Genomic DNA, 27246 nt, shown 5'->3' on the forward strand with positions numbered 1-27246 from the left:
TTTCTCAAACAAATATATGAGTATATAAAATCTTTAAAAATAAACAAGTAAGGGGATCCCTGGGTGGCTCAGCGGTTTAGCGCCTGCCTTTGGCCCAGGGCGTGATCCTGGAGTCCCGGGATCGAGTCCCACGTCAGGCTCCCAGCATGAAGCCTGCTTCTCCCTCCTCCTGTGTCTCTGTCTCTCTCTCTCTCTATGTCTATCATAAATAAATAAATAAATCTTTAAAAAAATAAAAATAAACAAGTAAATAATAATAATTTTTAAAAGAAGACAAGCCATACAAGTGTTGGTGAGAGTGTGGAGAAAAGGGAACTTTCGTGCACTGTTGGTGGGAATGCAAACTGGTGCAGCCACTGTGGAAAGCAGTATGGAGGGTCCTCAAAAAATTAAAAATGGAACTATCATAAGGCCCAGCATATCTACTCCTGGATACTTATTATCTCCCCACACACACACACACACAATGAAAACACTAATTTTTTTTTTGAAAACACTAATTTGAAAAAATATAGGCAGTCCCATGTTCACTGCAACGTTATTTACAATAGCCAAGATATGGAAACCACCTAAAGGTTCATCAATGGATGAATGAATAAAAAATATAGTGTCTATACATATATATGAATATTATTCAGCCATAGAAAAGAAGGAAATCCTGCCATTTGTGACAACATAGATGGACCGTGAGGGCATCATGACATAAGTCAGACAAAGAAAGAGAAATACTGTATGATCTCACATGTGGATTCTAAAACAACAACAACAACAACAATGACACACATACAAAAACAAATCAAGCTTATAGATAACAGAGAACAGATTGGTGGTTGCCAGAAGCAGGGGGTGGGGGATGGGTGAAATGGGTGAAGGGAGCCAAAAGGTACAAACTTCCAGTTATAAAATGAATAAGTCATGGGGATATAATACACAGCATGGCAACTATATTTAACAATACTCTATTGCATATTTGAAAGTTGCTGAGAGAGAGTAGATCTTAAAAGTTCTCATCTTAAGAAAAAAGTCTTTAACTATATATAAGGATAGATGTTAGCTAGACTTATCGTATCAATCATTTTGCAGTATATACAAATATCAGGTCATTGAGTTGTGCACCTGAAACTATTAAACATATGTGAATTTTCAAAATTTTGACAAATAAATAAATAGAGCCAACCCCTCTGCCTAAAAGCTAACCCTTTCTAATCCTAGAGCCAAGAATATAGAAACAGGCCAATGGGCTAGAATAAGGATCCAGAAGAAAAGATGAAGGTAGTATTTCAAATCAGTTAGTAAAAGATAATATTGGGGAACCTGGTTAGGCAGACAAAAACAAAAATCACTCAATTCATACATCACTTCTTGAATCAAATTAATTCTAAATGAGTCGAAGATCTAAGCTTAAAAAGCTAAACCCAACCCACAGAACGTACCAGAAAAGCATAACTAAATATGCCTTGAGAGTATCTAAGCATGGAAAAAAGACTCCCTAGAAGAAATAATGCTAAATTTGACTGCAAATCAGAAATTCAGTGTGGGGATATAGATCTATTTTATATATAGATACACATAGACATATCTCCTAAAATGATAGACATAAACGATTAACCAAGATTTTTTTTAATTGTGACATACCATGACAGAAAATTTAAATAAAGAACACTCTGGACAGTAAGAAAAAGCTGGATAATCCAACAGGGGGAAAATGTACAAAGGAGCTAAAGATATTATCCATAGAAAAAGAAACCCAAAGAAGCAATTAATACACAAAGGTACTGAAATTCACTCATAATAATGAAATTCACATGAAAACAGACACAAACTGCCATTATTGCCTTCCTTATAACAAACGGAACTTGTATTATATCTGGTCTTTGTAAGGGAGCTGGGATGAGAGAATAGGAGAACACCATTTTGGAGGACCATTTGGGGATATCTATCAAAACTTTCAATGTGCATACCCAGCAATTATGTTTCTCGAAAAGTATCTTTTCCGCAAGTGTGTAAAAATTACAAGATCAAAGACACTGGTTGCAGCAATCTCTGCTTGCAAGAAAGGGGAGCCTTTCTCTAAGCGTCCATCATTAGGAGACCAGTCAAATAAGGTATGATGCATTCGTAGGATGGAATAATAAGCTACTATAAAAAGAATAAAAGACAGCTAATTAGACTGCTCTGAAAAAAGTCCATATTTTGTCAACTTACAAAAGCCTATTTCACAGAAGAATATGGTTCATTCAAGTAACACCAAAGTATCCTCACACATACATATTCCTGCAGGTACAGTGAAAGGTCTATAGTGTTACACACAGGACATGAGATTTAGATATTGGGAAGGGAAAAGACTTTTAATTTACTACTTAATTCCCATGTATATGCTGTGGGAAATTTTTAACATGAGCTTATATTATCTTTATAATATGAAATGAGAAAAATACATTGTCTCATTCTATATACTATATACAAATATTCTATATAACTATATACACAAACCCCAACAAGAGTAAATGAAGAACATTCTGAAAAATGAACTAGATATCTCTGTGTCCCATCTTGACTCTAAAACTCTCTCAAAGTTATAGTCGACCCTTGAACAACCTGGATTTGAGCTGTACAACTTCAGTTGTATGTGGATTTTTCTCAATAAATACAATACAGTGCTGTACTGATGATTTTGTTAATAACATTGTCTTTTTACTAGCTTACTTTATTGTAAGAACACAGTCTCTAATACATATCACACACCAGATGATATGTGTTAGTCGACTGTGTTACTGGTAAGGCTTCCAGTCTATAGTGGGCTATTAATAGTGAAGTTTTGGTGGAGTCCAGAGCTATCCGTGGGTTTTCAACTGCACGAGGGGCCGGCTATATATGAATTTTTTACTTGAGACCTGAAGAACATAAATACCATCCAGATACATTCCTAAAACCTCCAGACATGTCTAAGCATAAATATACCCAGCCTGCAGTTTATCTTAAGGTGTAACTGCTTCCTATTTTATTAATGTGTTTATGAATACCTCCACCTCATTGCAGGCAATATTTGAGATTTTTTTAAATGTGTGTAAATAATTCTGCTGTAAGATTAAAATAAGTGAGAAAAGCAAAACAGAAGGAAAATCGGGGCAGGAAAACTAAATGAAGTTAGAAATAGCATTAGTAGGGGGAAACCGTGTGCTACCGCCAGCATCCTAGGACCAAACTAGCGTGAGTGTCCTAACATCTCCACAAAGAGAGAAATGTAAGTTTGACTTCACAGCGTCAACAAGATGAAGGCAAACCACTTTCTTGTGAAGCTTCCAGATATTCATGTAGGTGAGGCCTGAGAGAAACTTCTTTCATAAGTCTTCCTAAAAAAAAAGAAAAAAAAATTAAAAATACACTGCTGCATTAATAGGGTTCTCAAGAAAATCCTACAGAAATGAGTTTTCATAAAGTGGCATCTATTTTGATGGTGGAAAATAAGCATGAGGGTATATGCCATTTTTACTTTACTTGCTGGTGTGGGACCTTCTTCAAGAGAAAGAGACATTAATGCGCCTCCTTCATAATGATGATATGCAATTCAGGTGGGAAAGTCACAAGGGATGCTAATATAGCCCCGTGTGCTAGCCTGCGGTCCCCAGCACCCAGCGGAGGGGCTGGTACACAGGAGGCCCTCGACGGAAGCGTTAAAATATGACGGACCTGGGCTTCACGCAGACATTCTCGAACAGCCTGCCCGTCTGCTATTTTCCCTGATGGTTTCCAGCAATGGTAAACTGGGCGGCAAAATGGGAAAATGCACAATAGAAGCTTGGAATTTCTTTCAAAGCGTACCCCTTCCTTTCGCTGCCTGCCCTAGCAGGTGGGAGGTGGGTGCAGGGCCACTAGAGCATCCTGCACCCACCTCCCACCTGCTAGGCGGCCTGAGGCCCGGAGCAGTTCAAAGGTGCTGCAGTCCGGCTGTCAGCTCGCGACCTGAGCTGCGCGACCCCCCGGCCGCCCCGGGAACCCTGAGCTTCAGCGGGCGGGACTGGCCTCGGCACTCAGGGCGTGGGGTGCACAGCTGGGGCCAGCGCGGTGCAGGACTGCGCAGAAGCCGGAGGCAGGACCGCGCTTCACCCCTGCCCTTCTCGCCCGGCCGGGACGTCGTGCTGGTGGCGCCACGTGGCCTGCGGCTTTTGAAAATAAAAGAGTAGATCCACGCGCCTTCGGGCGGACCCCCGCAGAGGACTCGAACAAACTGACCGGCTGCCCCCTCTTGGCTCCCGCCCACAGAGCCCGCCCTACCCGGCCAGAGGCCCGCCGAGGAGAACCAGCTCCGCGCTCACCTGTTCACCCGGCGGCCCTCCCCAGACGGAGCGCATGCATCCGGGGAGACGGGTGGCTGGGGGCGGCGGGGGGGGGACCGAGAAGCCACTGCAAACCCGCAGGCACCCACGACCCACCAAACCCTCCACCACCCCTGGGAACACGGAAGTCTTGTAAAGCAGTCACCCAAGGAGCTCGGAGTGCAGCTCCCTCCCCGAGGGCCCAGCGGCTGCCCCGCTGGGTATTCGCCCCAAAGACACTGATGCAGTGAAACCCAGGGACGCCTGCGCCCCAATGCTCACAGCAGCAATGCCCACGCTAGCCCAACTGTGGAAGGAGCCTCGGTGTCCATCGACAGAGGAATGGATAAAGAAGATGGGGTCTATGTATACAGCCATATACATGGGGACATTCCTCAGCCACCAGAGAGGACGAAGACCCACCATTTGCTTCGACGTGGATGGAACTGGAGGGTATTATGCTGAGTGAAGTAAGTCAGTTGAAGAAGGACAATCATCATATGGGTTCAGTCATAGGGGGAATATAAGAAATAGTGAAAGGGATTATAGGGGAAAGGAGGGGAACTGAGTGGGAAAAATTAGAGAGGGAGACAAACCATGAGAGACCCCTCACTCTGGGAAAAGAACAAGGGGTAGTGGAAGGGGAGGTGGGCAGGGGGTTGGGGTGACTGGGTGACGGGCACTGGATGGGATGAGCCCTGGGTGTTATACTATATGTTGGCAATTTGAATTTAAATTTTAAAAAAAATTATACCAAAAAAATAATAAATAAATAAACAATATAAAAAGAAATACAGCTCCCAGCACCCAGTTGGTGAAGCCAGGTGGCAGGTCCTCACAACCCCCTCCACCTGGAAGGCACACACCCCCTTCCAGGGGCCAGCCAGCCCCTCAGGGCCACCCCAGTTCAAAGGGGGGGTAGAAACGTACATCCATTAGCCACAGGCTTTCTCTTCCTCATTCTCCTTCTTTTTCCCTTCCCAGCCCAACAGCAAGGCCTTGCTTTCTCTTTCTGTGGATCTCAATCATCACCCAAGAGTCCTGCATGAGTGGAAGAGGACTCATCAACGCTTACATATCAATACAGGCCTGTCTGTGCAGCCAGTTGAACACATCACACGGCGCCAGACAGCCCAACTGAAATAAGAACTTAGCCTGTTCCTAAAGACATCTGAAGAACAAATTCCCACACATGTTTATTCATCCAACCCAAAACCTTGGACTGGAAGATCCACGTTCCAAAATTCTATCACCAAAGGAAGAGAGTACACACATGGGGAAAACCAAAGAGGGCTAAAGAATATAATAATATACATAACAAAATAAATATCATATAATGATATAATAAAAATTAACACCCTTTCCCCAGTAAATTAAAACCTACATGGCTATTTCTTTATAGATATGAGAGAGCCCACTAGCAAAGATGCACTCTGAAAATAATTACACAAGAGTGAGGTGTCAGGAGAGGGGCAGAGATGGGGAGAGGGCACCAGGCAGTCTCGGGGCTCTTGCTACCAAACGGGGCACTCTTCCCTTTACCTGAGACCTGAGAGGAATTCTCCTGCCAGGCCACCGAGGTATCCCTGCCACCAAACACATTACAGACGCCCCAAGAAAGTTCCTTCTGCAAACAGTATCTCTTGCTAGACATAAACACCTCCTTTCAAAGCTTGAAATTTATTAGCACCCAAATGATGTTTATGACCTTGTGGCTTGTGATCCTGTCATGGGTTCTATCAACCAGGGAGACTGGATTAGCTCACGGACCCAAGCATTTATGGCTCTGAAGTGAGCCACTGTTCAAAGAACGCTGAGGACAGATGGAACTGATCTACCCACAGGTGGATGAATGCAGAGAAAGCAGGAAGGGCCCTGTGCTGGCTGAAAGAGCACCCAGGACCATGGGCAGAAAGTAAAATAATAAAGCAGGGATTCCCACTGCAGCCAGCAAACCCTCCCCTGCCCCAGAAGCCACAACTAACCACGAGAAGTGAGCTAACCGGCGAGGAAAAGCAACCAAAAGCTGAGGCAGTATCACAGCCTGTGAGAAAAAGCAGCGAGATCTTTGCATCGAAATAAAAATGCAAAGATGAATAAATATCAGTGGAACTCATTCCTCAAGGAACATTCAAGTTATGTACATACAAACACAAGGGGGACGAATTTTTTATATTGTGGTTTGGTTTGGGTTCGATTTTTTTAATTTTTAAAAACCTTGAGATGCATGCATTTTTAAATGCAGTTTCAACATCTGTGGACTTTACCAGAACACTTCAAGAAAAAATGAAAAGTTGGATAAACACTGAAGGTTACTCACTCGGTTAGGAGTTCAGGGAAAGAGAAAAAAGCAGAGAACCCACTGAAATTTATTGAAATTCTAAATCCCAGCAATACAGGCGGGATAAAGAAATATTAGTCACCCTGCTGCTTTCTCATCTCCAGCAGCAGTTCCTAATTTTTGTTAACCATGGTTCGTTGCTAGAACAATACAAAGTGAGATGGAAAAGAAGACATTTAAATTATTTTTTTTTACATTTAAATTATAAACTTTGGCCCGTATCTTTGGGCCCTATCTATAGGTCAGGAGTGATTACACTGGAGTTTTTAGAGAACCCCTTCTAAGAGAGACTCCTAGATTTATGTCCCAGGTAGCAAAGCTCTGAAAGATCAAACCAATCCTGGCCAGTGTTAAGTCTCCTGAGAGAGTAGATTATACTCTTATGTACACATGATTGGATATTATTCGACAAGTGATAAGCAAAAAACTGTGCTAAGTCTCGTGTAGCATAAAAAAGACCAAGAGTCTGGTCCCTCCAATCATCAGGGAGCTCACCCCCTTAGGAGGAGGCAAGACACTTGCACAAATAACTGAAACACACACATACACAAAAGTGTAATAGAGTGAATGTCACTATGTATTTATTCCCTTAGACACAGTTATTGATGAGAAATTTATACCTGGGGTGTGTGCATGCATATGTGAGTGTATGTGTGTGTGTGCGTGTGTGTGTGCACATGCACATTGTCCAAGACGTGTTGTCTCAGATTCTGTGGAGGCCTTCTCCGAATGTGGCATGTGTGTCCTTCCCTTAGTTGGCACACTGGCTGTGTCCACTGTTGTAGGTCACAGGAAGCCGGTCGGAGGCTGTTCATCAATTCTCGAGCCATAACAAAGCACCGTTTCTAAAACATTTATTCACTCTTGGATTCTTTTCTTTTTTTAAGATTTTATTTATTTATTTGAGAGACGGGTGGAGGGGGCAGAGGGGGAACAGAGAGGGACAAACGGACGCCAGGCTGAGTGTGAAGCCCCACAGGGGGCTTGATCTCATGACCCAAGATCATGTCCTCAGCCGAAATCAAGAGTTGGATACTCAGCCAACTGAGCCACCTGGGCGCACCTCATGCTCTGATTCTTATCTTTCCCCAAACTTCTCCTGTGCCCAAGCAATAGGAAATGAATGCATGAGTGATACTTCCTACCAGGCTTCTCTTTACACTTTCCCTTACAGGTTTGCACCTTCAGAATCCCAGCATATTAAGAAGCATGGCGTCTGAATGTTGCAGGATGCGGACAAGGTCAAGACAGGCCTGACTCCTCATGGCCAGGGTGCCAAGCTAGGTATCATTCTATACCGGCCACACAATTCTCTCAATTCGGCTTTACAGTTTAAAGGAGCATCCTGGGGGAAATTAACCCTCATTATGATGGGAGATACCTTTTTGAAATCTGGATTCTGTCAAGTCTTTGGAAGGGTCAAACTGGACAGTAATCTAAATAGTTAAGGAGAGGGAGCCCTGGGGGCTCAGGTGATTAAGTGTCCCACTCTGGATTTCCACTCAGGTCATGATCTCAGGTCATGGGATCGAGCCCCTCACTGGGCTCCACTCCGAGCGCGGGGAGTCTGCTTGAGATTCTCTCTTTCCCTCTCCCTCTCCCCTCCCCACCCTCAAAAAAAAAAAGATTAAATAGTTAAAGAGAAAGAATGTCCCCTTTATAAATTAGGTAACTTGCCAAGATTACCAGCAAGCCCTAGCTGAATGACCACTGGGTGCATATCCATGAGGGAAGACATTCCCAGTCCTTGCCCTTAGGTGGTCACCATACACATCTATGGGAGTCACTGAAGTACCTCACTGTAGCCCTGATTCCCTCCCTACCCCTCTGTCCTGATGGAGACCTGGTCTCTGCAAGGCAGGGGCCTTCCCCTAGAGGAATGGGAAGGTCGCCCAGGGTAGGGCTGTGAGCAGAGCCGGTGAAGCCAAGGTCCCCTGGGGAGCTGGTGTGACTCCGGAAGGAACTGCAGGGTTCCCCCAGCAAGGCACTGAACCCATTTGTGTCTGCCTTTCCCATTTGCAAAACAGGGTCATTATAACCTCCCTACCTCATATGGCTTTTGGGAAGCTCCATTGGTGTTTGTAAATCACTTCAAAGACGGGAGTGAGTGCTCATTGCTACAGCAGGTGGAAGGTCTCTGGTCCAAGCCCTCCATCTGCCCAAGGAGTGTCCCGGCGGCTTGTTTCATCTTAGATGAGGGAGAGAATGTAATGCACTTCTCTCTCCCTCCGCCTGCAAACATGGGATATCCCAAGGGAATCCTAGTAGCCCTTTTGCCCTAAATTTCTGTGTTCTCATGAGTTTCACACATTTTCACCACAACTCAGAAAGCATCAACATTTTTAGATGCAAGAACTTAAAATATCTTTGTAAAATTCTACAACAGTCATAGAATTATAATCAATAATTATCTCTGTGCAACAATTTCTGCCCATGTTATGTGCAAGGGAGTATTTCTAAGAATTCGAAACTGTATGCATGCTCTCTCCTAATGTGTTTGACACTTAAACCAGTTAACTTCTTTTTAAAAAAATAAAATGCATTTAAAAGGGAAAAAAACACACTTTTAAGGTGCAGATAAAACAATACATGTTGAATGAACTTTCCGATATATTCTTATATGTTTAAAAAATGCAAAAGTCAGGGGAAGCTTGGTTGGCTCAGTTGGTAGAGCATACAATTCTTGATCGCAGAGTTGTGACTTTGAGCCTCATATTAGGCCTAGAGCCTATTTAAAAAAAAAAAAAAAGAGCTTACATTACAAAAAAAAGAAGAAGAAAGAAAGAAAAAAATGAGTACACTTTTTTTAAAAAACTCATTTTGGTATTAAAAATGTCTCACAAGAACATTTCAAGAATGGGCATTAATTTTACTTTTATTGTTTTTTTTTAAAACTCAAAACATGAAATTTTAAAAAATCAACTTTAAAAGTCATTTTGACTTAAATGATCACCAGTAGAGCGCTGACAATATAACCTATGGTATATCCAGTGTCTGGGCGTGGGGGTGGGGTATGAAATTTTAGATATGTATTTTTTAAGATTTTATTTATTTATTCATGAGAGACACAGGGAGAGGCAGAGACACAGGCAGAGAGAGAAGCAGACTCCATGCAAGAAATCCAATGCAGGACTCAATCCCAGGACCCCAGGATCATGAACTGAGCCAGAGGCAGATGTCCAACCACTGAGCCACCCAGGTGTCCCTAAGTATATTTCTAATTTAAAAAAAAAAAAAAACAAAACACAGAATAGCTCTCATCACAAGTTCTCATTTGTATTTAAAAACAGATGATAGATAGATAGATAGAGGCTATATGCATGTATATGTGCATGTGCATTTGTATATATAATAAATTCTCTCTAGATGAATACAGGAAAAATGGTAACAGCAGTTACTTCTGGAAAGAAGATAAAATGCCTTAGATTAAAGGCTGTAGCATAAGCCTTCACATGTATGTATATATTCTAAGATTTTTAAATATTTTTTACTGTAAGAATGTACCACTTTTTAATTTTAAAAACTTGCCACATTAGTATATTTTGTTATTATTTTGGCATCCCATGATATTTTATCTTTAAAACAATTGTTTTATTGTGTATACTTTAGGAAAAATTGCCAACTACACACAAAAAATAAACTAGTGTCATTATACTTGAAATTTTTTTTTTATACTTGAAAATTACCTGCCTTAAGAAGTATGTGGGAAATCTCTGTGCCTTCTGCTAAATTTTACTGTGAACTTAAAATTGCTCTAAAAAATAAAGTCAAGTTAAAAAAATTGTCTGCTTACTATAGAAAGAATATGCTGTAAAATAGCCCCCCAAATAAGCTCTAGTGAATCACAGACTGTTTCTTTGGTGTTAAAAGACATTGATAAATAAGATAAATAGGTAAATATTTATCCCCTATTATAATGTGAGTACTCTTTTGGAATTACTTTATACCCCTCCCCTGGAGTTACTCTCCTTGTGGGTGAGAAAAGGGCCTTATGCATCTAATTTTCCCCCAAAGACTAGCTCAACCCTTGGCAAATAGTAGATGTTCAAAAAATATTCATCAAATAAACAAATTGATTTCACTGTCTGATATCTTGCCTATTCTAATTAAATAGGTTTCTTTAATGTGACCCTTTCAAAAACCTTTACTAATTGCACATTATAAATTCAATGAGGTAAAAAGAGTACACAGCATTTCCCAGACTTGTTTTACCATGAAAAAAATTTTCCCCACCAAGTCCTTTGTAGAACTAGGGATAATAAAGTGTAGACAACTAAAAATGGAAAATAGTGGATTGGCTTTTAATTTATACCTATTTCCTAAAACTCAAGGTTGGGGAGCACCTGGGTGGCTCAGTCAGTTGAGCATCTGACTCTTGGTTTTGGTTCAAGTCAGAATGTCAGGGTTGTGAGATCAAGCCCTGAGCTGGGCTCCCCACTCAGCTGGGAGTCTGCTTCAGATTCTCTCACTTTCGCCCTCTTGCCCTTCCCACTCATTCTCTCTCTGGTCAAGGTTGGCAGAGAACATCAGCACTCACTGAATATTCATGGGCTCCCTACATCTCTCAGACGGCCCTGTTGCTGGGTCAGGGTCACGTGATTGCATCTGGCACCCGGGAATGTAAGGAAGTCATGTGCCATCTCTATTCCAAGGTACTCGAGAGTCAGTGGATAATCTGCATCTTTTTCTTCCTTTGCTGGGATAACTCTGGAAGTCAAGGGTTAAGAGGATGACTTCACAAACTGAAGGGAATCCTCAATTCCCCAGATGTGGAAGACCCCATGTCAATTCACATCAGAGTTTGTGATGAGCAAGAAATATATTTTTGTTGTGCTAAGCCACTGAGATTTCAGAATGATTTGTTACAACAGCATAACCTAGCCCATCCTGACTAAATGTATTTATCATCACGACATTCCTTCAGATAAAAATATGGAGTGAATACCTACTAGGTGTCAGGCATAGTTGAGGCATCTTATAATAAGTGTATTGCAAAACTGCCAAGAGAGAAATTAAAGAAACAAAACATATACATGGAGGGATGAACAGGCTCTGTTGGTTAAAGGAGAAGTGGTGAGGCTGGGTGGTTTTTGTCTTTGCAAACCGGTAGTTACTTCAGAAGTTGCTCAAAAGTAAGCTTAAGTGCAAAGAATATAAATTTACGCAAAATAACTAGTATTTTCCTGTGTCTGGATTACTCCATTCTTTCCCAAAGACCAGGTATTCTCTGAGTAAGATTGGGAAGCACTATGTCCAGAAATATTTCTGCTCTCCTGTTATATCTATACAGAATTCCTGGCATAAAAAAAAACTATAAATCTAAGGAAGACACCACAAGTGCTCTAATATATCAGAAATTGTCACTAGACCGCTCCAGTCAGTGTTCTTGTGCCTTTGTCATAATTAGGCAGGTGTCTATGAATTTTCTGGATTAGGATTACTTAATAGATCAGTGCTCTTATGAGATTCATAACGTCCATTTGTAACATCCATCCAGAGAAATAGCCATATGAGATAAAAGGCCTCTGCAATTTATGTACTTTGATTCAACATCTATAACTGCCTGTGATATTATGGCAAATTGGGGAAGAAGACAAATGTTGAGGGACAAGGAGGCAAAAGATAAAGGAGGCTTGTTGGTTCACTGTTGATCCTCCTCTGTGGTGAAAAGTCAAGATAATGAGAGCTACTCAGTGCCCCACCTCTCTGAATCCCAAGGATGGCTTTAAAGCTCGGCAGAATTTAAATGACCACAGTGATCCAAAAGAGTCTGGAATTCTAACACCAGCTGTCAGACAAATCCCAAGTCGTGGGAAAACAAAATCTTTCATTAATTTTCTATCCAACACTCTAAGCAGCTCCACGACTCTGCTTGGCGGAATATCCACCAGCACATAATGCGGTGCCCCTCCCTCCCTCCCTCCTGCTCCTGCTCCCATTGGGGCCCAATAGTGTTTTTAAAGGATTGTTTTGAAAAGGCTGTTTCCAGGTTCACTGTGTACTAGCCAGGGTTTAACCTCAAGTTTCTAGAACTCTGGGACTCTTCACGGAAGCCACAGTGACAGTCCAATTTGAAATCTGGAGTGCTGGGCAAGAAATCCAAGCTCTGTCTAGGCACTTGATCAGCCAGGGCCTGCCCTTGAAAGATGACCCTCCCAAGACCCAAGTCAGGCTTGGAATGCCCCATTGCAGCCTGGCTCTTCGGCTGAAACTCTCGGGAACTGAGACAGTCCGGCCCAAGGCGAGCTCTGCATACACACATTTGCTCTTATGATTTTCATTTTCAGCTCACCAATAACTTATTTCACACTGAGTTAATGCCCACCAAGGCAGCCAACCAGATTCTCTCCAAACTGGTTCATAAACTGCCTCTTGGCCCTTGATTACCATTAGCTTGCCTCTGGAAGGTCTTTTATTTCTTTGAAAAAATAATTTATTATCTTAAAATAACCGTTTCCTTTATTAAATATTTTTTCAAGTCACAAAAATAATTTAAAAAATGTTTAAGTAGATATTTCTTTCAAATGTCCACAAGATGCATGAAGAAAAAGCTATCCAACACATCCACATGCCTCTCGCATGACCTTCTCTGGGCACACAGACGTGTGTAAGGCACAGTCAAATATTAAAGTGCACTCACGTATGCACAGCTGGGTAGGAGGAGAGGGACGGGTTCATTGACAATGGCTGGGATAGCTTTTGTTTTACAGACTCAGATAATACTGTTCCCAACACTGCAGATACTTTCTTTTTTTCTCTGTAGAGCAATTGTCTCTACAAGTTGGTAGAGCAAGTTCTAACGCCTCATTCTCATTTCTTTCGACATATATGCACACACACATTAATTTTGCATAAATGGAATCATGTCATATTTGACAGAGATCAGCTTAGTGCAGTCTTTTTTTATTCTTTTTCCATTTGCCCCAAGTTCCCTAACTTTAATTACTCAGTATCCCTAAAGCTATTTCCTTATTTTCATCTATACTCGTATCATAAACACACACACATACACACACACAGAGGATTTTGTTGGCTGCCATTTTTTGTACAAGTTGGATCACTTTCTTTTTTAAGATTTTACTTATTTATTCCTGAGAAACACAGAGAGGAGAGAGAGAGAGAGAGAGGCAGAGACACAGGCAGAGGGAGAAGCAGGCTCCATGCAGGGAGCCCAACGTGGGACTCGATCCCGGGTCTCCAGGATCACGCCCTGGGCCGAAGGCGGTGCTAAACCGCTGAGCCGCCTGGGCTGCCCACAAGTTGGATCACTTTATACAGATTTCTCCGCATCCCTTATTCTCTTATTCTATAACACCTTATCAACTGTGGTAACTCTAATACATTATTTTTAATACCTAAAATTACACCTTAGTGAAGTGATACCAATTACTTTATCAGCTTTACCCCTACAGCTCTATTTCTAGCTTGTATTTGTTTGTTTGTGATTCTTCTTTTTCCTTTACTAACCATACTTCAATAAATATCCTTGTAAATATAACTTTCCAAATTGGTGCTTTAATTTCTTTTTATTTTCTTTCCCTTTTTTTTTTTTTTTTTTGAGAGAGTGAGCACACACAGGACTAGGGGGGAGGGGCAGAGGAAGAGCATCTTAATCTTAGGTATGCTCCACGTTCAGCCAGGGGCCTCACTCAGGGCTTGACCTCATGACCCTGAGATCATGACCGAGCCTGAAATCAAGAGTCGGACGCTTAACCTATTGAGCCACCCAGGCACCCTAATGCTTTAATTTCTAAGAGTTATAGTTACAAGACTATAGTCTTGGCTACTAGCTTGAAAACCATGTATTTTTAAATTTTCATAGATTGTTTTAAGGGCTGAATTCATCAGATGTTACATGGTTTTTTTCCCTAAACATATTGTTAATTCACCTTGCTACTAGCCATGCATAGGTATTAGCCTTTTAAATTTTGCCGGTGTTATTTCATTGTTATGTGTGTCTGTATTTTCCTAATTACCAGTGGATTTGAGCATCTTTTCATAATTCTTTAATCACGTTGATTCACTCATCAATGTAAACTACCATTATTTTTACTGAGGTTGTTTTTTCCTACACCTATGAGATGAGCAAAAGGCAGTAACTGCCAGGTGACTCGCTAATAACATGGTATTTATTGTATATCTCAGAGTTGCTAAGAGGGTAGATCTTAAAAGTTCTTATCACAAGACAAAAATCATAACTATGCATGGTGATGGATGTTAACTAGTCTTATTGTACTGATCATTTCACAATATACACATATGTCAAATAATTATGTTGTACATCTGAAACTAAGATAATTGTTACATGTCAATTATATCTCAATTAAAAAAAGAAAGAGTAACCAGAAGAATCTGTACAAGGAACGACCCAGGAATTGAGAATAGCACTGTTTTGCCAAAAGGTCAGTGATAACTAGAAAGGCGTTCTACTTTCCACATAGATCTGAAGGAGAGCATTAGGACATTGTCTCTTTTCTCAGTGGAAGACCAAGCCTACTCTCCCAAGAGCTCAAATGCCCAGTTAGCTTAAATTCTGGAGGCAGCGTGGTGGGAGGAAAGAGGACAGAAAACAGAGAGGGGAAGGGAAGTAGTATGTGATGAATGCCTGCCTTGGGCCAGTTACTAGAAGAGGCATTTTCTAAACATGTTCTCCTTGGTTCCTTGCAATGAACCTATGAGATTAATTAAACTGTCATCTCTACAGAGTCTCAGAGATATAAAGTAACTTGTCCTACATCATTCATTTGGTGAGGGGTGGACCTAGGAGTCTGGCACAGATCTGTCTCACTCCCACATCTATGCTTTTCTCCAGCCAAAGGGAGAATGCCAGTGGGAACCTGGGCCATGTGCTGTGTCCCACACAGAAGAGTCAGGTAGATGCAAGGTTCCATCACTACCATCCTGGGAAGCCTTGTTTGTAACTTTGAGTTCTATAGACCATGAAAACACCTTTGTTCTTACAGTCAACACCACCCTCATGTGGCCAGCGAACTCTAATTTGGCAATTTGGTTACATATAGAGTTTGTGGTCTTCAGTAATTATTAAGAGTCTCTTGTGAACATTATGCTAAGTGAGATAAATCAGACAGAGAAAGACAAATCCTGGATGATACCACTTACATATAGAATCTACACTTGTGAAAACAGAGGATGGTGGTTACTAGGAGCTGGGAGTGGAATAACCGGGGAGATATCGTCTAAGGGTACAAACTTACAACTAGTACATCAATAAGTTCTGGAGATCTAATGTACTGCAGAGTGATTACAGCAACAATGCTGTGTGATTACCCTCAAGGTTCCTAAGAGACTAGATCTTAACTGTTCTCACCACACACACAAAAATAAATAAATAAATAAAAACCACAAAATAATCTGATAATTATGTGATGGGATAGAGGTTCTAGATTTTAGTTTAACACTAAGGTGGTAATCATATTGCAATATATAATTTATCGAAACAACATGTTTACACCTTAAACTTGCCTTAAACAACATCGTACGTCAATTATATCTCAATTTAAAGAAAGATGCTCTTGTGAACCGATCTTCTTTAGGGTGGGTGGCTTAAAAATCACCAAGATCAATAAACTAAAAACAAATATTCATAGTGCCACAAACTGAATACCTCAGGTCCTGGATAGCTCAAGATTGCAACCAAACTTATCATTTATCAATTAGCATTACACAATATGTTCTTGTAACAAGAGACAGCTATGTAAAAAACCAGATGTCAGGCATCTATCCAAAGGATTGTCCTTGGAAGAACAGCTTCAGATAGCCATTTAAGTATAACATGTCTGTTAAGAGGAATTCCAGGGAATTCTGGGAAGGTTTTCTGGGTAGAGTTTGTTATTTTCTTCATTTATAACTTAGCAATTACCCCCACCAATCAGGTCCCGTTGGTCTTGTCTCCTTGCTAGTTAAGGAGTTAAGTCAATTTAATTACTTAAATTCAGACTTTCTCCATCACAGAAATCCACAAAAATCTCATTCTGGAATGAAATCAAATTGTGCAAAATTAATTCTCCATTTAGAGCTCCAGAAAATAACCTTAATATATAAATTATCTTGGATTTTTCCATGAAGTAACTGTGCAAAATAGAAAGTATTCCTCCTAACATGGAAGTGATCGGCAGTGGGCTAGAGAAGCCACCGACAGCTCGTCCAGCTGTCTCAAAGGTTCTAAGAAGTGGACATCCATTTGAAACATTCACATTGACTTCTCATTTTATTGTCAAACCTTATTATGTAAGGGTGATTTGTGCTCCATACTAATTAGCTAAGAGGTTTGAACATTAATCCACTGCCCAATAAGTAGCCCTCTGCAATGAGGTAGTTTTTGAAAAAGACCAGCTCTGGCTTTATTGCCATGGGATCTACCAGAGTAAGGAGCTCTGCATAACATGCTCTTGAATGCCAGCTGGAGACATTCATACTTCACACTTTTACACAGGGCTCTCTCCTCCTGGTTCCTGTGTGCCTTGTGAGCACATCATTTAAGAGCAAGCAGTGTTCATTTAAGGAAGTGGGAAATACTACATGGAGAATTTCAGTGGAAACGAAGCTGTATATATCTGATAAGAGTCCAGTATCCAGAATATATAAAGACTATTTAAACTCAATAAGATGGGCCACCTAGGTGGCTCAGCAGTTGAGTACCTGCCTTTAGCTCAGGGTGTGATCCTAGAGTTCCAGGATCGAGTCCCATATTGCACTTCCTGCGTGCAGGAAGTACCTGCTTCTCCTTCTGCCTGTGTCTCTGCCTCTCTCTCTCTCTCTCTCTCTCTCTCTCTCATGAATGAATGAATAAATAAAATCTTTTAAAAATAAAAAAATAAACTCAATAAGACAACTAACCTAATTACAAAGCCTATGAGATTTCTTTTTGAAGTGATGAGAATGTTCTAAAATTGACTGTGATGATGTTTGCACATATCAGTGAATATGCTAAAATCCCACTTAATCATTCACTTCAAATGGGGGAAGTGTATAGTATGTGAGTTATGTTTCAACAAAGCTATTTTTTAAAGGAAACAAAAAGGAATCTGTTTGATAAACACTCCCTGGCTGCCACAGACAGAGGTAAATGTCAGGGAGTTGTATGAAGAATGAGACCAAATGTGGAGAAGCCATGGTTCCATCTAATAACAAGTTAATATATCAGATGAGTGGCCTAAGATTCACACAACTGGCATGATAGCATCTGCGCCTCCTCCCCCATTTAGTTACTCAACAAATGTTTGTTGAGTACCTTCTATATGCCAAGTTATGTTCTCTAAGAAATTGAGATATAGCCATGAACAATTGTTTAAAAGAAAGAGAGAAAAAGGTTAAGGATGTTTACTGCAGCATCGTTGTGCTCTCAAAAACTGGAAACAATCTGATGATCCATAGGAAAATGGGCAAATAACCATGAGACAATTTTGTGCATCCATGCATTTATTTGAAATTATTATAAAAATCAGTATCAGTGGATCTGCTATTATGTTGAAGCATCTGAAATTGCCAATTTTGTAGGTCAAAATGGTCAAATATTGGTAACTCTGTTTAACTCAATATTGCTCTGTTAAAAAATACATTGCAGTTAGGTTCAGTCATAAGAGCCTGCCACTCTGATGGGGATCTTAATAAGGGGGGTGGTTATGCATGTTTGGAAACAGGGATTATATAGGTAATCTCTACTTTCTACTCAATTTTATTTAAACCTAAAACTGCCCCTAAAAATAAAGTCTAGTAAATTGAAAAAAAATGTGCATGAATGTTTATGATAGTATGTGCATCTGTATTTGCATAATTTTTTACTTGGATAGGGAAAAATATAGAAGGATAAATACCTGGCTGTTACTCTTGCTTACTCTAGGAGAGGAATGTGTGTGTATGTGGGCGTGCACACACCTCTGTGTGTGTGTGTGTGTGTGTGTGTGTGTGTGTTGGGGAGAAGTGATTCATTTTATATATCTTTATGTTGTTTCATTTGTGACAATTACATGTTATTTTTATACTTAAAAAGCATAATTGAAAATTATAAATAAGAAAGAGAACACTAGGGAGGTGCCTGTGGAACTGAATCCATGATCTAGATTCATGAGACTTTCTCTTCAAGTTTAATTTCATGTACTACGTGCTGAGCAGACTGTCTAGACGTGAACACCCACCAGATGCTGCGGAAGTCTCATGGAAATGGGAATTAGCTGTGGATCTGGACCTGTCTCCATAGCTGCTCAGAAGGAAGCACAATAAAAATACTTTCATAGCACTCGTGATAAGACTACTGTACAGAGATTGATCACTTGACGTCATTAAATCAAGTGCCCTTTGTGTGGGTTTCTGAGGACAAAGAAGTCCAGAGGTATTTTATGTGCAACATGAAATATGAGATAAGAAATCAGCCGAGATAAGATTCCAGTACTTTGGTGTGTGAGCTGGATTCTACTTATCCTTCCTAACTCCTAAACTAAATCCCAAATATTTGTGTCAAATCTGGAATAGACTTGAAGGAAAGAGACTATCTGGTTTGGGTTTTTTTGTGCATTTTTTTAATGAATTTATTTTATGTATGCTCCTTCTCCTAGGGCCCAAGAATGTGAGCAGCATCTAAAGAGGAAAGGCAGTGCGAGACGGTGATAAAAGGCACAGTCTCTGGCCACAGAACATTCGCCTGAGTTCATACCTCAGTCGTGCTACTTACTGATTTAGCCAACTTGCATGTGACTAGTTTCCCCGTCTATAAGCTTGGGTGACAGTGAAAAGCACCTCTGGGGGCTGTTAGGAGGATTGAATCTGCCGAGATAGGCAAAGCATTTAAAATTGTGCCTGGCGTTAAACCATAGACATTTGTATGCGTTACAAACTGCTCAAGGCTTTGGCATGTTGTCCAAAAACTCAGTATAATGTCCCGTCCTTTCTCTGTCACTCGTTCACATGGACTGATTGCTTCCTGCCTGCCAGGCGCTGTGCTTGGCATTCAGAATAACAAATAAATGAATGAATGAATCTCACAACCTCTGTGCTGAATGGTTCACCACACATTTCAAAATGTGCAGACAATAACCTTCTAATCACTATCTCTTTTCAAAGCAGAGGTCAAACAAGCTGCTACAGTTACTGAATTAGTGGTGACAAGGAAACACAAACCAGGGACGGGACAGTCGTCAAGAAGGAATGCCACTAGTGTGAGTGTGAACACAGGGCTCGACACTTAGCATTTGTGGTGTGACTGTCATTTTTGGAGGCTAGACCCCTAACTGGAGCAAACGTTTGATCCTGTGACATGATGAGTTTGGTGATTTACATCCATGCTTGGTAGACGTTAGAGCCCTATGTCTGTAGGCGCCTGTATGGATACGCACTGGCCCACATGCCCGGGCCAGAGAGAAAGCAGAGCTGACCCAGCAAGAACCAGAAAATGGGTCTAACACAAAATACCACACTGTGTGACCCTTACCCTTCTACATTATTCCTCCCTGGATTTCATGAGACAAGAAGAGAATTCTCCAGTACACATGGTTTGTGATCTCTATGCCTTTTGATAGGTAAACAAAGGAAGAGATGACTGTGGAAATGCCCTGGCCACTGGAAACTTATGTCATCAGGAGCATTTTTGTGGCTCAATAATTGCCCCAAATCAGTGAAGCCCAAACATGTTAGCTTTAAAAAAAAAATCGTATTTATTTATTCATGAGACACACACACACGGAGAGAGAGTAGAGAGAGAGAGGCAGAGACCTAGGGAGAGGGAGAAACAGGCTCCCTGCAGGAATCCCGATGTGGGACTTGATCCCAGGATCCCGGCATCACAACCTGAACTCAAGACAGATGTTCAACCGCTGAACCACCCAGGTGCCCCAACATGTTCACATTTTGAAGCTACCTGTGGTTTTGATGAGACTGGACAACAAGGCACAAGCCCCATACAGTAAGATACTCAAATGTACTCAAAAGCACTCATGATCATTCCATTCATTCTTTTATTAACTCTGCTGTTTGAGGTCTTTCTGTGTGCCTGACACCAATGCTAAAAGCTGGGTTCATGCAGATTCTTTTTTTTAATTCAGAACAACAACAACAAACAAATGGGTAGGAACCTCAAAAGTTGATCCATTTTCTGTCAGAAAAGAAAGTTTCTAGCAAAACATATATACCATGTGGTGTTGCTTTTATGTGGAGAACCTTCAGCCTAATGGGTCATTATGTCAACTGACCACAGCTCAAGTGCTAATTTCTCAGGAGCTGATGCAAAGCAGAAGGCTTGAAAGCTGGTAATTAGTAAGTAATCTTTCCCATCATTGCTCCTGAAGGAACACCAGCCAGAATTATACTTAAAGAGGTTACTTCAAAATGAAACAGAAAACAGAAATGTTACTCCAATGGAAGATAAAGAAATAATTCCTACTCGGGAACATTGCCCTGGCCATGTGAGTCTGTAGTTCACAAGGCAAAGGACAGATTTAAGAAACACATTTCCCAACAGAGAGCCCCTCCCAGATGGTCTTTATCTGCTCCCCTGGCAGCTGCCCCATGAGTGAATCTCATCATCTAAAGACACTCTTGTATGGCCCGGCCTCTCTCAGGGCCTCAGCATCATATTGTCACAGGACAACTGTAACATCAGCAGCAGGAACCTATTGACCAGTGGATAAATCAAACATGGAGTAAAAGCTCTGTGTGTCTGACCTCAGAAGCCACAGCCGAGGGGGTCATGCTCACCACTCGGCTGCTGGTATAAGGTTTCTTCAAACAATCCTCTCATTACTTGTTCAATTGCCTCCCCCCTCCCACAAAAAAAAATTATTAATACATAAACAACTAAGAAATTAAGTAATGGCAGCCCATTTTTAAAAATTCATTTAAATGTTAACTCTGCTGGAATTAATTTTTTTTCATTTCATTCAAAACATAGAAATCAAAATGACTGACAAATCCTGGTTGTCTAAGAACGTAAAGGATCCATCCAGATTTAATCCTTGAGCTGCCCCCAGAAAGATAACTTGGGGGAATTGAGACTCGAAAGGGAAAGGAACTCAGCCTGGTGCCTGGACTCTGCTGGAGGAGGCAGAAGGGAGTCTCTTTTCCAAGGCAGGATAATTTCACTTTTACAGTTGCGTTGGGAAAACAGCTGAGGATAGATAAAATGGCCCAAGCCTGGCACCTACGAAGAGGAGTTCTCTGGGCCTATGTCTCCGGCACCCTGGACCAGGGTCCTTCCTGGACCAAGCTGGGCTCTATCAGCAGCTCTAGGTGGGGCTAGACAGCCTCATCCACCCGCCCAGCCGAGCAAGCTCCCTGCAGCAGGAGACACAGGAGCCAGAGAGGACAGTGCTCCTCAGAGTTTCTCACTGGTTTTTACTAAAACTGGGCAAGCTCTCAGTCTTGATTCTCTCTCCGCTCCATCCGAAAGTGCAGACAGGTGCTTTTCAAGCCCTTGAACACAAGAGTCCATTTTCTCTAACTCATCCCTGATCAGGCCGGGGAGGGGCGACCCCCCCCCAGGCTGCCCCCCAATGGCTTCCCACCCAATGGTCCAGGGCATTTGTAAATCTCAGCCTCTGAGAGAAGCCACAGATGGCCCCGGTCCACCCCTCTCACCCGAGACTCTGAGGGGCTGGCAGAGGGAGAGCTGTTGGTTTCCTCGTCCGGGACCTGCATACAGGGTGCCCACCTGTTTATAGGTGTGTGGCCAACCCCGAAGAAGTAACAGGTGGGGTTAGTGGTTTTATTCCCCTCATTCATGGAGGTTGGGAGCAAGTACTTCCAAAGGAAGTAACATGCTTAGGAAGAAGGTGCACATAACTGAGAACTGTACCTGCCCCCCGGCCTCTATCTCTGCCCCACATGTGCCTTCTTAGGGAGCTCCGTGGCCACAGGGGAGCAATAGTGCAGGGTGATCACACGATGGAATGGCCTACCTAACCCAATCATCAAACAAACACTATACACCTGCCATATGGCAGATCTGCTATTCCGGCTTTTCCAAAGCTCAGTTTTCTCACCAGATCGTGTATGAGTCTGATTTCCAAGTATGAGGTGATAATGGAGACAGGGATGATGCACAGTTGTGCAGGTTGTGTACTGCACAAGGGCACCCAACCAAAGAGGTGAGAAGGAACTGAAATGCAGCCTGTGACCCTTTTGCCATGCCAGGCACCCACGGGGGTGCATTTGCCCAAAGGGCCTCCCTTTCCCTAAGGCACAAAAAAAGCATTTTCTAGTCAAACAGAGGCTCTGGGCAGAAGATATGACATATGGTCAGATGTCAACAGGCCGTCAGACCCTACAACTAGCTCTATTGATGACAGATGACATGAGAATGGGTGAATTTCCTAATTTGCCATTGCCTCAGTCTCCCCATCTGTCAAATGGAGACAATATGCTTCTCTGTGTCTGTGCCTTGTTTTAAGAGCAGACTGAGCTCACTAGAAAGAAAGTCCTCAAAGAACATGATGTTTATAGTAAATATTAGATTTCATTTCCTCCCTTTGTCCCAAGAGAATGCTGCTTAGTAGCTATGGATCATCCTCTGGCCAGAGAGGAAAATTAACCCATTTTGTAGCCCTTGCCAAGGAAAATTAATGGAAGCTCTTCTTTCACTAGTCATGCCATGGTCATGAGAAAGACCTAGTGGAGCACCAGCTACAGCTAGACGCCTATTCGAGGCCCAACAGAAACTTCAGATCAATTCTTCCTCAAATGTCCTCCCAAGTTTTATATGGAAACAAAGCTCATAAACAAGGCTACTAACCAATTTTTGGAAAAAGATGGAAAAGAAAATATCTGCCTCCCATCCTTGAGGGCAGACTATGTGCCTTTCTCATTCTTGAGTTTCAGGGCCTGAATTCAACAGTGATTGCTCAACCAGTATTTGTTGCCCTTGTGCCAAGTGGCCCAACATGTGCTTCCAAGTGCCTGATCCTTCCCTTCAGGGGAGAGATGCGGATTCAGATTAGGATTAGCAAGGCCTTGAATAATTCTTATTAAATCATCCAATTTGGCTAGACCTGCAGAAAAGGCTCTTCAATTCCCGTGTTTAGAAACTTACTTTATCTAACCTAAATCTCACATGTCTTTCTCCAGTGCAAATGGAATCAGAAAACAAGAGTGATGAAGTTCTTTTTTTCCTGTGTGTGTGAGACTTTATTTATTTAGAGAGAGGACACGCAAGCAGGAGGAGGGGCAGAGGGAGAGAGGGAGGGGGCATCTCAAGCAGACTCCATGCTCCATGCAGAGCCCAAGGCTTGATCTCATGACCCTGAGATCATGACCTGAGCCAAAATCAAGAGTCGATACTTAAGCCACACAGGCACCCCAAGAGGTTCTAATTTAACTATTTTAATATTGCTACTTCCGAGTTGCAGATGATTTTATCTTTCTAGGTAAGAAAAAAAATCTAAGCAAACTAATGTCAGTGTCACTGGGTCATTCTATGACCTCTTGCTCAAAGCACAGTACTTTTGGTCTAAACTTTTTGTCCAGTTCCCAGTTCAGCTGTAGACTGTATTTTCAGCCTTGAAAGCCAATAGATGGCTTGCTTATTATCTCAGTTCCAGGAAAGCTCGAGACTGTAGCAGGGGGAAAGTATGATTTGGTCTCCAGCTTGAAGTCCCGTTTCTAGGGGACAGAAACTCCTGGTATGGAGTCAAGCCACACTTCTTTTTTTTTTTTTTTTCCTTCATTTCCCTCCTGAGAGCTAAGGAAGGGGGTTGCAGAGGGAGCTTCTCACAGACAACACTCACCCGGGCTTCAAATGTTTCTGCTCTGGTTTCAATAGCATCAATTCCTCTGAAATACTACTGCGCCCTTAGGGGCGTCATGCTTCTCACTGGCTGAGGGCTACTTAGGCATGTCTTTACCGCCACCTTGTGGGATGGAGGCAAACGGTTATCCTCCCCTTATCCCCCGGGGGGGTGGGGGTGCCTGAAACCATAAATAATACCGAACCTTATATATACTATTTGTTTCCTATACATACATTCTTATGATCATTTAATTTAAAAATGAGACACAGTAAGAGATAAACAATAACCAGTAAAAAAAAAAGTGGACCGATTATAAATATATAAATATGTGATTGTGGTCTTTCTCTCTCTCTCTTCCTAAATATCTTATACTGTACTCACCCTTCTTGTGATGATGTGAGAGGATAAAATGCCTGCACAATAGGATGAAGCGAGGTGAATCACGTAGGCGTTGCGACAAGGCATCGGGCTACTACGGACGTTTTGATTATACCTTAGAAGGGGGACCATCTGCTTCCAGACCCTGGCCGACTGCAAGTAACTGAAATAGAAATGGAAATAGGAACTGCAAATAAGGGGCACCTGGGTGGCTCAGTGGGGTAAGCAGCTGCCTTTGACTCAGGTCATGATCTCAAGGTTCCTAGGATCAAGGCTCGGGCCATGATCTCAGGGTCCTGGAATCAAGCCCCACATCAGGTTCCCTGCTCAGCAAGGAGTCTGCTTCTTCCTCTCCCTCTGCCCCTCCTCTCTGCTTGTGTTGTCTCTACCTCTATCACTCTCTCTCTCTCAAATAAATAAACTATTTTTTTAAAAAAGAGAGAAAGAAACTGCAGATAAGGGGTGGACAACTATGTTTGTAAAAGCTTGTTCTATTCCATTTTTTGTCTCACTTGAATCTTTTTTTTTTTTTTTTTTTCCATTTTTGATCACTTTTTCCTTCCTGGGAAGGAGTCTGCTGCTCATGTTACAGGAGCACCTCGCACCTGGCAGGGAAAAAAAACAACCCTGCTTGCTTCGTGTCCTGTTATTCTCGGTCAAATGGAGCTATGACATACAGAGAGCAAAAACTTCCATTCCCTGGAAAGCTTTTAAGCTTCACAGACACTGCCAGGAATTGAACCGTAATCCTAAATAATTATATTTACAAGAAAGGGCCTGCCCATAATCTTCCCAAAAATAATATTATTCACATATGTTTTGTATAGAAATCCACATACATTAGCTTAGCCATGTTTGCATTCTGATCTTAGACTAGAAAATTAGCCTGACCTAACAGAAGTGTTTAAAATTGCCTGCCCTACAATATATCACATCATTTGCTTTCAATGCAGAGCATGGTCTGGTTTATTTTCCATTGCATTTTCCTGTTGCAAAGACACTTCTATAGCTGTGTATATCTCTATAGATGGCTCTAAGGGAAGGGCTCAGAAGTAAGGCTATCCCCATGTTTGGATAAACACATCTATCTGTTTTACCTCAGAGTGAACTACCTCATCATGGGAAAGTTGAAATCTGCTAAATATACACCAACATTTTTAAAGAGTCTGATTATAAGCAATGTCTCTGTTTTTTAAAAATTATGCAACTTTTTCACTTGGAAGAAGCTGGTTTTGTATAATTGCTTTTAGCAGCTACTATTTCCAGGACTTGAGTAGATAATTCACATTATTACAGCTTTGGCTTATACCACCACCATGGTTACTAAACTCTACAACATGGACATTGCATCTGAACAAACAAAATATGGGAAGCACCTAGAACCATCTTGCAGCAAAGTTTTTTTTGTTTGTTTTGTTTGGTTTGGTTTGGTGAAATCTACTTTCTTTTTCCTGGAAGAGAGACTTGACTGCAGTCAGCATTGTGATTTTCACAGCACAATTCCCTTTATGTGGTCGAAGAGATTCTGGAGTTGGAAGTTCAGGAGGAAAGGGAAGGAAAGATGTGAGGCTCTCTCAGGAATGCCCAGAAATCTGGTAACACTGATATATGAATATTGGGGAAGGAAAAAAAAAGTGTGACACAAGGCAGGACCCAGAAACGGAGCCAAGTTGAATGCTTTTTCCCAGTATTGGTCAGTTCCAATTTCACATTTTCAGAGTCATGTCAAAGTTAGAAGAGGACAGAACACACCAAAAGTCCCAGGAATGGATGAAGTAACACAAGGAAAAATAAGGTGAAAGAGAATAGCAGGTTGAAAAATAAAATGCATTCTTGATACTATGTGATAGGCCTTATTTTTTATCTCTAAGTCTTCAAGAAGAGAAATGAAAGAGAATCCAAATGGAAATAAGAAGATCCATGAGCTCTTTCTGAGGAAAGAATTGAAATCAGTCACCAAATATTTATTCAGAATGTCATGAGAAGCACTGGTGCTGTTCATCAAAGCAGCCAGCTCTTCCCCAGTGTCTTGAGGGACAATTGCACTTCTGGGCTCCCAACTAGTAGGGTTGGGCCATGTGCCTTGTTCTGGTCAGTAGGTAAACAGCAGAAATGACATGTGCCACTTCCAGGAGGAAACACTGAACTGTGGATGTAAGACTCAGAGTTCCCCATCCCTTTGACACAGTGGCTACAATTCAAAATGGTGGCTGCTTAGCCATCCTGGGTCTCTGAGACAATGTCAGGAGCACAGCCACTTCCCCCGAACATGCAATGCCAGTGAGAAAGAAACCTTTGTGATTTTGGCCACTAACATTTTGGAGATGTTCGTTACTGCAGCATGCCCAAAGCAATCCTGACTGCTACACACCTATCGTAGGGAGGCAGGATGCTTGTTTCTTTGAAGGGGACAAGAGTGTGTGACATGGTCCTTCTGTTCAGGCAATGATGGCCTGAAGCTCATAGAGGAAGGACAAGG

At 41.7% G+C, this 27246-nt stretch overlaps 1 long non-coding RNA gene across 1 annotated transcript in view; it reads right to left on the reverse strand.

The window, feature by feature from the left end:
* Positions 1-1667: 1667 nt before the first annotated feature.
* LOC121485166 overlaps positions 1668-27246 on the reverse strand; it is a 43214-nt gene continuing 17635 nt past the window's right edge. Inside the window, exon 3 of the long non-coding RNA XR_005986223.1 lies at positions 1668-3353. This is a non-coding gene — a long non-coding RNA (uncharacterized LOC121485166). The remainder of the gene's footprint in view (positions 3354-27246) is intronic.

The sequence above is a fragment of the Vulpes lagopus genome, chromosome 2 (genome assembly GCF_018345385.1).
Source record: "Vulpes lagopus strain Blue_001 chromosome 2, ASM1834538v1, whole genome shotgun sequence".
NCBI lineage: Eukaryota > Metazoa > Chordata > Mammalia > Carnivora > Canidae > Vulpes > Vulpes lagopus.